This window comes from Oncorhynchus kisutch, linkage group LG24, assembly GCF_002021735.2.
Source record: "Oncorhynchus kisutch isolate 150728-3 linkage group LG24, Okis_V2, whole genome shotgun sequence".
Classification (NCBI taxonomy): Eukaryota; Metazoa; Chordata; class Actinopteri; order Salmoniformes; family Salmonidae; genus Oncorhynchus; species Oncorhynchus kisutch.
The window spans coordinates 38508067-38523771 of NC_034197.2; the positions used below are offsets into that span (position 1 = coordinate 38508067).

The following is a 15705-nucleotide window of genomic DNA, read 5'->3' on the forward strand; positions in this document are numbered from 1 at the left end:
TAGCAGACAAACAGCACCTATAGTCACAGCCCAGTCCACATCACATCTCAGAGATAGCAGACAAACAGCACCTATAGTCACAGCCCAGTCCTCGTCTCAGAGCTAGCAGACAGACAGTGAGAAAACAAAAGGCTGTTTCCATGTCAGAGCAATCCCGAGCTCCCCCCCTCTTCCTTAACCCACCTCCCTCCTCCCTCTTCCCCCCCAACCCCCCCAGCATAACACAGCACAACCCAACGCACCCCAGCACAACCCAACCCACCCCAGCACAACACAGCACAACACAGCACAGCACAACCCAACACAACACAACACAACACAGCACAACCCAACGCACCCCAACACAGCACAACCCAACGCACCCCAACACAGCACAACCCAACGCACCCCAACACAGCACAACCCAACGCACCCCAACACAGCACAACCCAACGCTCCCCAGCACAACCCAACCCAATGCACCCCAACACAGCACAGCACAACCCAACACACCCCAACACAGCACAACCCAACGCACCACAGCACAACCCAACCCAACCCAACGCACCACAGCACAACCCAACCCAACGCATCCCAACACAACCCAACCCAACGCACCCCAACACAACCCAACCCAACGCACCACAGCACAACCCAACACACCCCAACACAACCCAACCCAACGCAGCACAGCACAACCCAACGCACCCCAACACAGCACAGCACAACCCAACACACCCCAACACAGCACAACGCACCCCAACACAGCACAACCCAACGCACCACAGCACAACCCAACGCATCCCAACACAACACAGCACAACCCAACGCAGCACAGCACAACCCAACGCACCCCAACACAGCACAGCACAACCCAACCCAACGCATCCCAACACAGCACAACCCAACCCAACACACCCAACACAGCACAACCCAACGCAGCACAGCACAACCCAACCCAACACACCCCAACACAGCACAACCCACCACAGCACAACCCAACCCAACACACCCCAACACAGCACAACCCAACACACCACAACCCAACCCAACACACCCCAACACAGCACAACCCAACACACCACAACCCAACCCAACGCACCACAACCCAACGCATCCCAACAAAATGCTTCTTTATCAACTTTCTTTCCTCCTTACAAAAGTGATGACAACAATAACACTGTTCATCTCCATCTCAGTTAAAATCAAAGGGCTTTATTGGCATGGGGAAACATACAGAGAGCTCCAAAAGTATGGGGACAGTGACCATTGTTGTTGTTGTTTTGGCTCTGTACTCCAGCACTTCAGGTTTGAAATGATACAATGACTAGGAGGTTAAAGTTGCAGACTGACAGCTTTAATTTGAGGGTATATTCATCCATATTGGATGAAATCGTTTAGAAATTACAGCAATTTTTGTACATATTCCCTCCATTGTAAAGGACCAAAAGTATTGGGACAAATTCACTTATATCTGTATTAAAGTAGTCAAAAGTGTTGTATTTGTTGCCATATTCCTAGCACACAATGATTACTTCAAGCTTGTGACTCTACAAACTTGCTGTTTGATTTGGCTGTAATTTCAGATTATTTTCTGCCCAATAGAATGAATGGTAAATAATATATTGTGTCATTATGGAGTCACTTTTATTGTATATACGAATAGGATTCAACACTTCTACATTAATGTGGATGCTACCATGATTACGGATAATCCTGAATAAATTGTGAATAATGATGAGTGAGAAAGTTACAGACGCACAATGCTAACCTCCCTGATATTGTAATTGTGAGAGATTAGAATGTCTTTGGGGTATGATATTTCTGCATCTATAACTTTCTCCCTCATCATATCTAATCCTGTAGTCAATAATAACTAAGGCCTGACATCCGTCCTGGAAAGGCTTGCTCCTTGCTAAAGCCCACTCACCCTGTTTTAAAGGAGAATATCAGTTTAAAAAGCAGGAGATCAGGTGATGTTCACTGTGAATTCAATTACTGCCATCTAGTCATTTAGTAGTGAGAGAGATGAAAAGTTGACAATGAATTGGTTGTCAGGGGACGTTCATTTCAGAGACAGTAGAGAAAGGCAAGTGAATGAAAATGCAATCTTCAACTGGGGGACATGGCCTTTTCAAATCGCAAAGATATATATTTTTTTTTCCAGGATAGTGACAAACTATCTAGCTAGAGACAAACTCAGACAAATCACATTTAGCAGAAAATAAATATGGGGTAATAACATTTGGGGGGAGATTGGAGCAAAGACAGATACTAAATCCATAGTTAGATTAAATACCAGAGTATGCTGTTACAATAATCCAAAATGGGCCAGCTGTACACCCCTGGTAGAGTTAAGCAGGATTTAGAGATAACTTTGTATGATTACTGGCGACCTAGACAAGGCTCTTAACAAAAGTGGAGAAATGATAAGTTCTGTACAAACATAAAAGCATACTAGCTGCACGCACATATTAATAACAACAACAACAATAATAATAATCCATTCATGAAAAGTATTAATATATAAAGTAATTTAATCTTACTAAATGTAATATGGATTTTAAAAATGTACATTAAACTATTAATATTCGATAGAAATGGTCAAGAATAGACCGTTCCAGAAGGTCAAAAGCAAACAGACCTTACAGTAAACGAAACTAATAAAATAATGCTTGTCAGAATGAGACAAAGTGCCTTTGAGAAGGACACTGGGTCTCCCACAGAGGAAGCAGTCTGAAGGACATCACAGCTCCATGGAAACCAGGTTTGGGAGGAGCCATAAGGAAACCATAAACAACAGGAGAGATCGAGCCATACTCATTGGGATATTCTGAAACTTTTACCGCTTTCTTTTTTTTTACAGTTATGATATGGGCTCAACGAGAACAGCTCTGCGCCTGAAAGCCGTTGTTGACGGTGTAAAAAGCCTCTTGATAAATGCTGAAAAGTCTATTGTTAATAAGACTTCATTACTAAAGAATTAAAGTATGTTCCTAATCATGCCACATTCAGAGTTATCATTTCTGAAGGCACACTAGCTTAATATCATGTCGGTATCGCAAACAAAAAGAGTCGGAGGTCTTTCAGAGTAGATTTTAGTTCTAAAATGACCATACCGGAATAATCCAACTGCTTAACAATCATAATTCCAAGGTTGTTGTTATAAATGGCACTTCTCTCTATATTGACTGCTTGGACGACCCTGACCCTTGGCTCTATCGCTCAGATTTCTGATATGCTTTGAATGACGAGGGCGCAATTTGGCCCAGCTGCTCCTCTCGCCGTGTTTATATCACTCCCCTCTTCATTGATCCCGTGGCACCTGCTGCCAGCACCACGGGCGATGGGAGCATTTCAACTCATGACAAGAGTTCAATCAGCATCCAGGATCCAAACGTAGATCCAAATATACCGTTTTGTAATAACAAATATTAATATGAATAAATCAAACAATCAAAGCTTTACTAGTTTATACGAGGTCTATGAAATATAATACTATATCAAGCAATTAAAAACACAGGATACTCTTAAATTATTATCTTCAAAAAATATATTTGTCACGCATATATTTAGGCTTACTATAAATTGTGTAAAAGTAGCCTAAAATAAACTATGCTATTTGGCTATTACAGAGAAAAGAAACACACTGTAGATTATCTCTCTCTCTATATATAAAGTGATCTACTACCATTTGCAATTTCGTTATAATAAACTTAGACATTGGTGCCCACATCAATCTGCCACTGCGATAGCAAGCAAAGTAACTAAAATATAATATTTTATTCGACTGAGTTATATTGTTCACTACAGGACTAGTAGTATAGTTGCTTTGTGGCAGCAAAGCACCCCCCCCCCCCCCCCTCTCATAGAAAAGTAGCGATACTGATAATAGATAGTAGTAGTAGTAGTAGTAGTAGTAGTAGTAGTAGTAGTAGTAGTAGTAGCAGCAGTAGTCAGGAAGTAAAGCGGTCGTTCTCGGGAGAGACCAGCATGTTTACTGTAAACCACACCAGTACAAACTTTCGACCAGAGGACATGTTTTCATAATGGCCTTGAATTTCATTCTCATCCTCCATCTTAGGCGCAGGTGCTTTGACAGTCCGCATGGTCATCAAAGCAGAGGGAGCAGCTTAATTCCAAACAACATGCCATACACTGACTCAAACCAGATCAGTACGAAAAGCGAAAGTAAACATAGCAGACAGAACCCGGGTGATAATAGATTTTGGAACGGGCACGTTGAGTGTTACCGGACATTCAAATAAAAAATAACATTATACGGACTTTTATCTGCGCATCTGACCAAGGACGCCTGACATTTGAAGGGAGCATCTCTGTTTTCTGCTGCACATCAAATGGCCACCCCTCCTCTTTCCTCCTCCATCCATACGCTTGGCTGGGACTCCTGTGCAACGCAGATTGTTCGACCTTAATTACACACAGCCATATGGAACTAACAAACTCCCAGTAAAGCGAGTTTGGCTAAATAATTCACTGGATAGTCAGCCAGAATAAAATCGACAAAATAGTGATAAAAACATTGACGTGGTCAACTGCGTAATAGCGAGGTAATAGCGATTGATGAAGCCCGAATCTATTTCAAATACAAAGTGATGTCAAAGCAAAGGATAGAAATTGAAGGAGCGCGATGCACATTCACCACAAACAGCGGTGTTTCGAGATCAATGCAGATGTACGTTTTTTTTTAGAGTTGGTTTGCAGGAAACACAATGACTAACTATACGCACACAAGCAGAGTCACAGCTAAAAGTGCGAAAATATCAGCGAGATTATAGAGAGCGCCATAGTTGATTAATTTGGACTACTCGCTATTATTTTTGTATGCTAAATAGATATCCGTTTCTGTTTTAATAAATGCTTATTCTCCCAAATACAGTAATGTCAACAAATAGCCTATACACGTCAGATTGTGGAAGCCTAATTGCCTTACCGAGGAAATATCATTGCAGGAAAGAAGGTGTTACACACACTGTTACACAAAGGCCATATCCTGATCCTAAAAAAAGTAAGCCTTGATTGCAAAGGGCAGGTACATCCTTTAAACCCAGAAACATAAACTACAAACTGTGAAATATGACAAATAAAGCACTATCAAGTCACCGCCACATTCACTCCATCCTCCTTGGGTACCAACTCCAAATGCAGGATACCAACGATGCTGAAACGAACGGCGATACAAATAGTGTAACATTAAAGTTGTACAAAACCATGTATACATTGGTTTTTATACATTTTCAGTTGTTAATCATTTTTATTTTTTTGTAGACTACGCAAAGTGAACAATATAATGTGTTATTACCTGAATCCCTAAATATCCCCTTAGGATTTTCCCTATACGTCTTCCTCGTGTTTTTGGGTGAGTTCAGTTCGTTGTCAAGTAGTTTGGTGGACGATGTCCTCAGTCACAGCTAAAAAAATAAAACATATTCTAGTCCGGTAGCCTATAATATCCAGATGTCGATCAGAGAAAACGCGAGCGCAAGACGGCCTCCTGACTAGGGCGACAGCGCCGAGCTCCAGATCAAGGCGTTAAATGTTACTTGTTTGTAAGCAAAAACATGGCTTCATTTGCCTTTGTCAGCGAGAAATCGTAATATTGACTTACCTTTCCCACATGAGCCATTGTCCCCCCCCTCCCGCCATCCCACCCCTTTCCGCCCTTTGCCATGACATCACGAAAGCTGTAGTAAAACCGAGCGCATCAGATGGGCAGGGCTTTAGGTAGCCCCACTATAATTCAATGGGCATGTATAGCCTACGCTCTCTCTCTCTCCCTCTCTCAAACACACACACACACACACACACACACACACACACACACACACACACACACACACACACACACACACACACACACACACACACACACACACACACACACACACACACACACACACACACACACACACACACACCACTATTATTTAAAAAACAAATATATATATACAGTATATTCGATTTAAATAGACTAGTAATGAACAATTCTTACAAATCTATATAATCCGATACTCTTTCTATCAAGGAGGATAATACTGGCTTTACAATGGAACAACCAATACCAGAATGAGCTAATTTCCCGCCTAGAGATATATCTTTGATACTCCATAAAAGCATGCATACTTTACAGTTGTCATCTACTCCCCCCACACACAACTCATTGGAGGTGGTGCTGTGCAATAACTCACACAAATGGACATTTCTGGGGCCGGGAATTTAAAAATGCCCATAGTATGTGTTGCTTGGGATGACAGAATCTGATCATTTGTTCGTTTCGAGTACATAAGTAAGTCTCCGTGGAAAATAGCAATAGGCTATAGATAAAAACTTTAACGGAACAAAATAGTGTTGCAAAAAAAACATGATTGAAATTCAAATAATTATAACACATGATGATAAAACTTTAAAATGGCAATTTCTATCACATAAAATGTATATCTTGAGTGAAACTTTGCCACATGCACTAACGTATAAATGGTGATTGCAGCATTCTTGTGGCAGTGATTCAATAATGGGCCTATTTCTGTGTGGGCCACTTGCCATGGATAACATTCTGCAAATAGAGACCTGTAAATATTATAGCATTTTACAACTTGGAATCAGTCCCAAATGTTGCATACACCGTGGTTTTTCGTTTGCTGTTTGGAACCATTAGTGAAAATGACAACCATACATTACAAGCCATTTGAGAATAGTCCCCACAAATGGCTTCTTTTATCTCGTCTCTCCACAACGGGCACGTAAGGGAATATTCAAAAAGCCAACCTTCAGCTTTCAGAAATTCTATTAAATTCTTATCTCTTTGCAGCAGGCAGTTTTTTTTTTTTTGCAATCCCATTGTTATGCATTGGAGCTGAAATCAATCACTGGCGTAGCGCACGCCGCATCACTATGATTTCAGTTGTGCGGCTCAGAGAAAGGCGCTAGTCAACACAACAGCATCAACAATCGAGTAAACAAAAGACAGAAACAAAAATCCGCTTCGCCACCCGTGATCCGAGAAATACACTCCTGAGAAAGCTCATGAGAAGCCAGGTGAAGGCACACTGCTGAAGTGTATGTGTGTGACACAATCTACCCTTTGAGAGGATTTTAAGAATCACATTGCTGAAAACACACAGACACACACACACACACACACACACAGCAAAAAGGCTACAGTAAGTTTGAACTTGTCCTGTATGACTTCAGGGCCCCAGATAGATCGTTTTCCCGTTCGCCCTCTATAGTTTCAGGACCTTGGACAGCAGTGCGTGCTCAATAGGTTTCTTCTGTAAAACTCACCGAATTGAATTGTCTTTACCAGCATAGGACAGGCTTGACAACATATCTATGGGGCTACATCTTGCAACAACGGCTAAATTACTTTTGTCTATTGATGTGCACAATATTAGGCCCATCAATGTATAGCCTAAATATGGCTTCATATACATTTCCTATCATAACGTACCAATAAACGTAACTGATTCGACTAGCCTAAGTAAATCTATTCCTTCAAAATAGCCCTATTCTGATAGCTTATGTTTGCATTATTCATACTGATACCCTAATCCAAACTTTTACTTGCTGAGCCCACGGTTTTATAAAAAAAACTGCCCCGAAAGTTTCGAGAAACAACTCCATTGTTTTTCCCAACTCAATGACCCCCGAGCAGTTCTTCGGTTACCAGCTGGTAAACTTTTTTTTTCTTCTAAAAACCGATTGCAAGCTCGTCAATGGTCTCGTCGCTCCAGACTACAATTAGTCCGGTGGCTATATTGTAACGGGCCCATGGTCAGTAAACATATTGCATATGGTGGCAGCTGAAGGGAGGAGGTGGAGAAGTCCCTCGACAGATGGAACAATCTGACAGACAACAAGAGAAAGTTTTAATATGCCTGAAGCCTGGGATGGCATTGTCCCCACGGTAGGTTACTGAGTCACACGTCCCCGGAGGATTAGACTGGCCTTTGTCTGGGGAAAGTCTTCCGGGGTTAGGGGGGTTTAGATTTCGGTTATTCGAAGGTTCATCGCATGTTTTAAGGAATATGTAGGCTATTTATAAATAAAATATAATAATCTGTGAAATTGTGTATGTTTTGGTTTCATAAGCAAGAACCTGTCGTTTTAAAGTAGCAGAGGGCAAACATTTATCTCTGAGTAAATCATCTACATTTTCGGAATAATAAAAAGCAACGGTTTGAGTTGAATCAAAAAGTAATACCAGTCTTCTAGACTTTGTGGGCAGTATCATTTAGATTTTTAAAATTAAATTATTGTCCCTATCATGTCCCTATATGCCTTGGCAAAAAACAAAGAAATTAAAATGAAAATGCAACAAAATAACAACATGACCCCAAAATGGCATTTAGTAGCTACAGGACACAAACACATACCGAACAGTTCAGTAGGCTAAACGCATTATCAATACTATTTATTTGAGTTGTGTGCTACAGTGTCGCCCACTCTTACATTGGAACCTCGAAAATCACAAACAGCATTACTTTGTAGCCTGCATCACACAAACAACTCATTTTTAAAACACCTGTTCAACCCAAGTACGGTACCTGTCAATATGAAAAATAATATTAGGTTACTATACTAACCTAGAAAAGTGCGACACAGCTTCATGTTTGCGGTCCCCTCCTGTCCCTCACGCGACTGTCAATTACTGAGATGTTAACTTCTCTGGAAAAAAAGTTGTAGTAAACTTTGTTCAACTTATACAGGGATAGGGAAGGGGAATGGGGCTATTGCAGTTAGCCCATGCCAAACCAATCAGATGGGGATGTGAAAAGAATGATATTTGACTGCTGCAAACTCCCTTAGCCAATCACAGCCGGTCACTCTCAGCTTTCAACACAAATGCTCAACGGCTTAAGAACTCTTAACACAAAGGACACTTGATACGCACGCCTAGTCTGGACAGACCACTACTACTGGGACTCAAATACTCTGCATTCTTTTATGGAAACTTTCGTTTTCAAAAACGTTTTAAAATTTAAATCTTGAACTTGACTTTCAAAGTCTTTTTGAGCCAGATCCTGTATATACTGTATATATAACCTAACTCACATATACTCAGATCTCAAGTATAAACAACATGGTAACAAGCATCTGGTTTTATTTGTCTAAATAGCCCATCAAATTACAACTACCACAACAACAACTACGACAACAACAACCACAACATCAACAACAACTACCACAACAATAAAAACTACAACAACAACAACTACAACATAAACAACAACTACCACAACAACAACAACCACTATAGCAACAATAGCAACTACCGCAACACCAACAACAATAACTACCACAACAACTACCACAACAACAACCACAACATCAACAACAACTACCACAACAACAACACAACAACTACCAAAACAACAACAACAACAACTACCACAATAACAACCACAATACTAACAACAACAACTACCACAACAACTACCACAACAACTACCACAACAACAACAACTACCACAACAACAACCACAACAACTACCACAACAACTACCACAACAACAACCACAATACTAACAACAACAACTACCACAACAACTACCACAACAACAACCACAAAATCAACAACAACTACCACAATAACAACCACAACAACCACCACAACTTCAACAACAACTACCACAGAAACTACCACAACAACAATCACAACATCAACAAAAACTACCACAACAACAACAACAACCACAACAATTAATACCACAGCAACAACTACCACAACTTCAAAAACAACAACAACTACCACCACAACAACAACAACAACAACAACAACAACAACAACAACTCCACAACATCAACAACAACTACCACAACACCATCTACCACAACAAGAACAACAACTACCACAACAACAACAACTACGACAACAACAACCACAACATCAACAGCAACTACCACAACAACAACAACAACAACATCAACAACAACTACCACAACAACAACAACAGCTACCACAACATCAACAACAACAACAACTACCACAACAACAACTACTACGGCAACAACAACCACAACATCAACATCAACAACAACTACCACAACAACAACATCAACAACAACTACCACAACAACAACAGCTACCACAACAACAACTACCAAACAAATTCCACAAAAACAACTACCACAACAACTACTACAACATCAACAACAACTACGACAACAACAACCACAACATCAACAACAACTACCAAAACAACTCCCACAACAACAACTACCAAACAAATTCCACAACAATAACAACCACAACAACTACCACAACAACAACAACTACCATAATAATAACAACCACAACATCATCAACAACAACTACCACAACAACAACAACAACAACAACAACAACAACAACACCACCACCTCAACCTCCACCATCACTACCACCACTACCACTACCACCACCACCACCAACTTAACCTCCACCATCACTACCACCTCCACCACTACCACCACCACTACCTCCACCTCCACCACTACTACAACCTCCACCACCACTACCACCTCCACCACCTCTACCACCACTACCACTCCACCAGCACTACCACCTTCACCTCCACCATCTCCACCACCACTCCCACTACCACCTCCACCTCTACCACAACCTCCACCAGCACTACCACCTGACCCCAACTTCCACCGTCACCACTACCTCAACCAACAGTACCTCAACCACCACCACCACTACCACCTCCACCACCACCACCTCCAGCACAACCACCACCACCACCTCCTCCACCACCATCTCCACCACTACCACTACCTCCACCTCCACCACTACCTCCAGCACAACCACCTCCACCTCCACCACTACTACCTCCACTTCCACCACTACTACCTCCACCTCCACCACAACTACCTCCACCTCCACCACTACTACCTCCACCACCACCACCTCCACCACCTCCACCAATACTACCTCCACCTCCACCATTACTACCTACACCTCCAACTCCACCACCTCCACCATCTCCACCACTACTACCTCCACCTCCACCACCTCCACCACTAACACCTCCACCACCTCCACCACCTCCACCACTACTACCTCCACCTCCACCACCTCCACCACTACTACCTCCACCACCACCACCTCCACCACCTCCATCTCCACTACCAACACTATCACCTCCACCACCACCATCTCCACCACCTCCCCCTCCACCACCACCACTACTGCCACCACCTCCTCCACCACCCCCATCTCCACCACCTCCACCACCACCATCTCCACCACCTCCACCACCACCACTACTGCCACCACCTCCTCCATCACCACCATCTCCAACACCTCCACCTCCACCACCACCACCATCTCCACCACCTCCACCTCCACCACCACCACTACTGCCACCACCTCCTCCACCACCACCATCTCCACCACCTGCACCTCCACCTCCACCACCACCATCAACGCTTTCTTAATTAACCAGAAAATCAATAGTTATTTCAGCTTTATTATCAAGTTTTGCTTGGTGACTGATTGAATCTGCTTTGTAGTACACCCCTCAGGCGATGAGTCACTGTCATTCTGCAACCCTATGGGATGAAAGCCTTTAGCCTGCACTTCACAACATCCGTCAACAACCAACTCTGTATTTCAGATCAATAAATGCAGTATGCTTTTTAAAATGCTTCAGTAATATCAATTCACAGTTCAAAAACGGTTCAACACTGCCTGACATATTTCTAATTTCAATGCTTTGCTTTCATGCAGAACTGGTGAAGATTAAGAAGAATAATCCAATTGATGCATATCGAATAAATCATATTCTCACTTATTTGTCTGTCTGACCTTTAGGTTTACATTTCTCTATAGTATAGTTTTCCATATTTTTATACTCATAGAGCAGACACTCTAAGCTCATTCAGGACCTTTTGTATCCCGTCAGTGTCTGAGTCTAGGACAGAGCCTCCCTCCCTCTCCATAACAGTCAGTGTCTGAGTCTAGGACAGAGCCTCCCTCCCTCTCCATAACAGTCAGTGTCTGAGTCTAGGACAGAGCCTCCCTCCCTCTCCATAACAGTCAGTGTCTGAGTCTAGGACAGAGCCTCCCTCCCTCTCCATAACAGTCAGTGTGTGAGTCTGGGACAGAGCCTCCCTCCCTCTCCATAACAGTCAGTGTGTGAGTCTAGGACAGAGCCTCCCTCCCTCTCCATAACAGTCAGTGTGTGAGTCTAGGACAGAGCCTCCCTCCCTCTCCATAACAGTCAGTGTCTGAGTCTGGGACAGAGCCTCCCTCCCTCTCCATAACAGTCAGTGTGTGAGTCTGGGACAGAGCCTCCCTCCCTCTCCATAACAGTCAGTGTGTGAGTCTAGGACAGAGCCTCCCTCCCTCTCCATAACAGTCAGTGTGTGAGTCTAGGACAGAGCCTCCCTCCCTCTCCATAACAGTCAGTGTCTGAGTCTGGGACAGAGCCTCCCTCCCTCTCCATAACAGTCAGTGTCTGAGTCTAGGACAGAGCCTCCCTCCCTCTCCATAACAGTCAGTGTCTGAGTCTAGGACACAGCCTCCCTCCCTCTCCATAACAGTCAGTGTGTGTCTAGGACAGAGCCTCCCTCCCTCTCCATAACAGTCAGTGTCTGAGTCTGGGACAGAGCCTCCCTCCCTCTCCATAACAGTCAGTGTCTGAGTCTAGGACAGAGCCTCCCTCCCTCTCCATAACAGTCAGTGTGTGAGTCTAGGACAGAGCCTCCCTCCCTCTCCATAACAGTCAGTGTCTGAGTCTAGGACAGAGCCTCCCTCCCTCTCCATAACAGTCAGTGTCTGAGTCTAGGACAGAGCCTCCCTCCCTCTCCATAACAGTCAGTGTCTGAGTCTAGGACACAGCCTCCCTCCCTCTCCATAACAGTCAGTGTCTGAGTCTAGGACAGAGCCTCCCTCCCTCTCCATAACAGTCAGTCTGAGTCTAGGACAGAGCCTCCCTCCCTCTCCATAACAGTCAGTGTCTGAGTCTAGGACAGAGCCTCCCTCCCTCTCCATAACAGTCAGTCTGAGTCTAGGACAGAGCCTCCCTCCCTCTCCATAACAGTCAGTCTGAGTCTGGGACAGAGCCTCCCTCCCTCTCCATAACAGTCAGTCTGAGTCTAGGACAGAGCCTCCCTCCCTCTCCATAACAGTTAGTCTGAGTCTAGGACAGAGCCTCCCTCCCTCTCCATAACAGTCAGTGTCTGAGTCTAGGACAGAGCCTCCCTCCCTCTCCATAACAGTCAGTGTCTGAGTCTGGGGCAGAGCCTCCTTCCCTCTCCATAACAGTCAGTGTGTGAGTCTGGGACAGAGCCTCCCTCCCTCTCCATAACAGTCAGTGTCTGAGTCTAGGACAGAGCCTCCCTCCCTCTCCATAACAGTCAGTGTGTGTCTAGGACAGAGCCTCCCTCCCTCTCCATAACAGTCAGTGTCTGAGTCTAGGACAGAGCCTCCCTCCCTCTCCATAACAGTCAGTGTGTGTCTAGGACAGAGCCTCCCTCCCTCTCCATAACAGTCAGTGTCTGAGTCTGGAACAGAGCCTCCCTCCCTCTCCATAACAGTCAGTCTGAGTCTGGGACAAAGCCTCCCTCCCTCTCCATAACAGTCAGTCTGAGTCTGGGACAGAGCCTCCCTCCCTCTCCATAACAGTCAGTCTGAGTCTGGGACAGAGCCTCCCTCCCTCTCCATAACAGTCAGTGTCTGAGTCTAGGACAGAGCCTCCCTCCCTCTCCATAACAGTCAGTGTCTGAGTCTAGGACAGAGCCTCCCTCCCTCTCCATAACAGTCAGTGTCTGAGTCTGGGACAGAGCCTCCCTTCCTCTCCATAACAGTCCTTGTCTGAGTCTAGGACAGAGCCTCCCTCCCTCTCCATAACAGTCAGTGTCTGAGTCTAGGACAGAGCCTCCCTCCCTCTCCATAACAGTCAGTGTCTGAGTCTAGGACACAGCCTCCCTCCCTCTCCATAACAGTCAGTGTGTGAGTCTGGGACAGAGCCTCCCTCCCTCTCCATAACAGTCAGTGTCTGAGTCTGGGACAGAGCCTCCCTCCCTCTCCATAACAGTCAGTCTGAGTCTAGGACAGAGCCTCCCTCCCTCTCCATAACAGTCAGTGTGTGAGTCTGGGACAGAGCCTCCCTCCCTCTCCATAACAGTCAGTGTGTGAGTCTGGGACAGAGCCTCCCTCCCTCTCCATAACAGTCAGTGTCTGAGTCTGGGACAGAGCCTCCCTCCCTCTCCATAACAGTCAGTGTGTGAGTCTGGGACAGAGCCTCCCTCCCTCTCCATAACAGATGGTCTGGTAGATAATGATGTTCTCCATACATAGCCTTGTCTCAATGACCCCTCGCCATCGTTGCTATGGCAAAAAAAATGGGAAAGCACATGTAATGGATTCACTGCTTATTACATTTGCTTTCTCTGCATGGCTCACAAAGAAAGGCTCTCACTTAAAAAGAGTGCTGGCCTCACTAATGCCACCAGAAGTTTCTATCTGAGGGAGCCAGACACCCCCGCTGTTTCTTCCTGAGCACTACACACTCATTAACCTATTAATGTTAGGCACCCGCTCTCACTTCTCCCCTCTCCCCTCTCCATTCTCTCCTCTCCTCTCCTCTCCTCTCCTCTCCTCTCCTCTCCTCTCCTCTCCTCTCTCCTCTCCTCTCCTCTCCTCTCCTCTCCTCTCCTCTCCTCTCCTCTCCTCTCCTCTCCTCTCCTCTCCTCTCCTCTGCTCTCCTCTCCTCTCCTCTCCTCTCCTCTCCTCTCCTCTCCTCTCTCCTCTCCTCTCCTCTCCTCTCCTCTCCTCTCCTCTCCTCTCCTCTCCTCTCCTCTCCTCTCCCTCCTTCCCTCCCCCTTCCCCTCCCCCTTCCTCTACCCTCCCCTCTTACCTCTCCCCTCCCCCTCCTTCCTCTCCCGCCCCCCTTCCTCGCCCCTCGCCCCTCTCCCCTCCCCCCTCTCTCCTGTCCCATCTCTTCTCCCCTATCCCCTCTCCAGCCGTAGAGAGGCTTTTCACCCCCCCGGCTCCCCACTACCCAAAGTCCTTGTCCCCTGCTCAATCACCAGGATGACACTATAGAACAGGCTGCTTAATTGTGACATGCCCTACAGCTGTCTGCGAGAGCAAGACACACAACAAATACACAGAGAAGAACTAACAACACCTAGTGGAGTAAAATGACCGCTGAGGGAATTCCTGATCCAATATCCTTGAGCTTCTTGTTATAGTGCAATTTGACTCTTCCCATTATGGAGTTATGAAGACGAAAAGTAATGGGTGAAATAGTGTGGATGAAAACAAAATACTCACTGATAAAATCAAAGCACTTGAGAAGACAAAAGCACATTTCAGCATTGAATTGGTTTGCAACCAGAGTAGGGCTAAATATAATTGTGGGTGTACGACAGATGAGATCAAGAACAAAGTTGTCAAAGCAATGTCTCGTCAGACTGTGTGGAACCAAAGTGCAGTAGAATGGGGCTGAGACGATCACACAACATCGCAGGAGGCCTCACAGACAGACTACTAACAGTGGAAAATCATCCTCTCTGACTTATGGAAACCATCAGAGGCATAACATAACTCTCCTCTCTCTGTCTCTCTTTCTCTCTCTCTTTCTTTCTACCCCCCCCCCCCCTCTCTCTCTTCTCTCTCTCTCTTCTCTCCCCTCGCTTCTCTCTCATCCCTCCCTCTCTCTCTCTCTCTCGCTCTCTCCCCCCCCCTCTCTCTCTCTCTCTCTCTCTCTC

The 15705-nt window shown here is 44.9% G+C and overlaps 1 protein-coding gene across 5 annotated transcripts in view; it reads right to left on the reverse strand.

Annotated features, from left to right (window-relative positions):
* LOC109869098 (myelin transcription factor 1) overlaps positions 1-15705 on the reverse strand; it is a 147338-nt gene that overhangs the window by 45928 nt on the left and 85705 nt on the right. Inside the window, exon 1 of one of the 5 annotated variants that reach the window (XM_031803846.1) lies at positions 5303-5605. The exons of the other annotated variants lie outside the window; for them this stretch is intronic. The gene's annotated coding sequence lies outside the window, so the exon portion shown is untranslated. Of the gene's footprint in view, positions 1-5302; positions 5606-15705 lie in introns of those variants that run through there. 5 annotated transcript variants of the gene reach the window in all.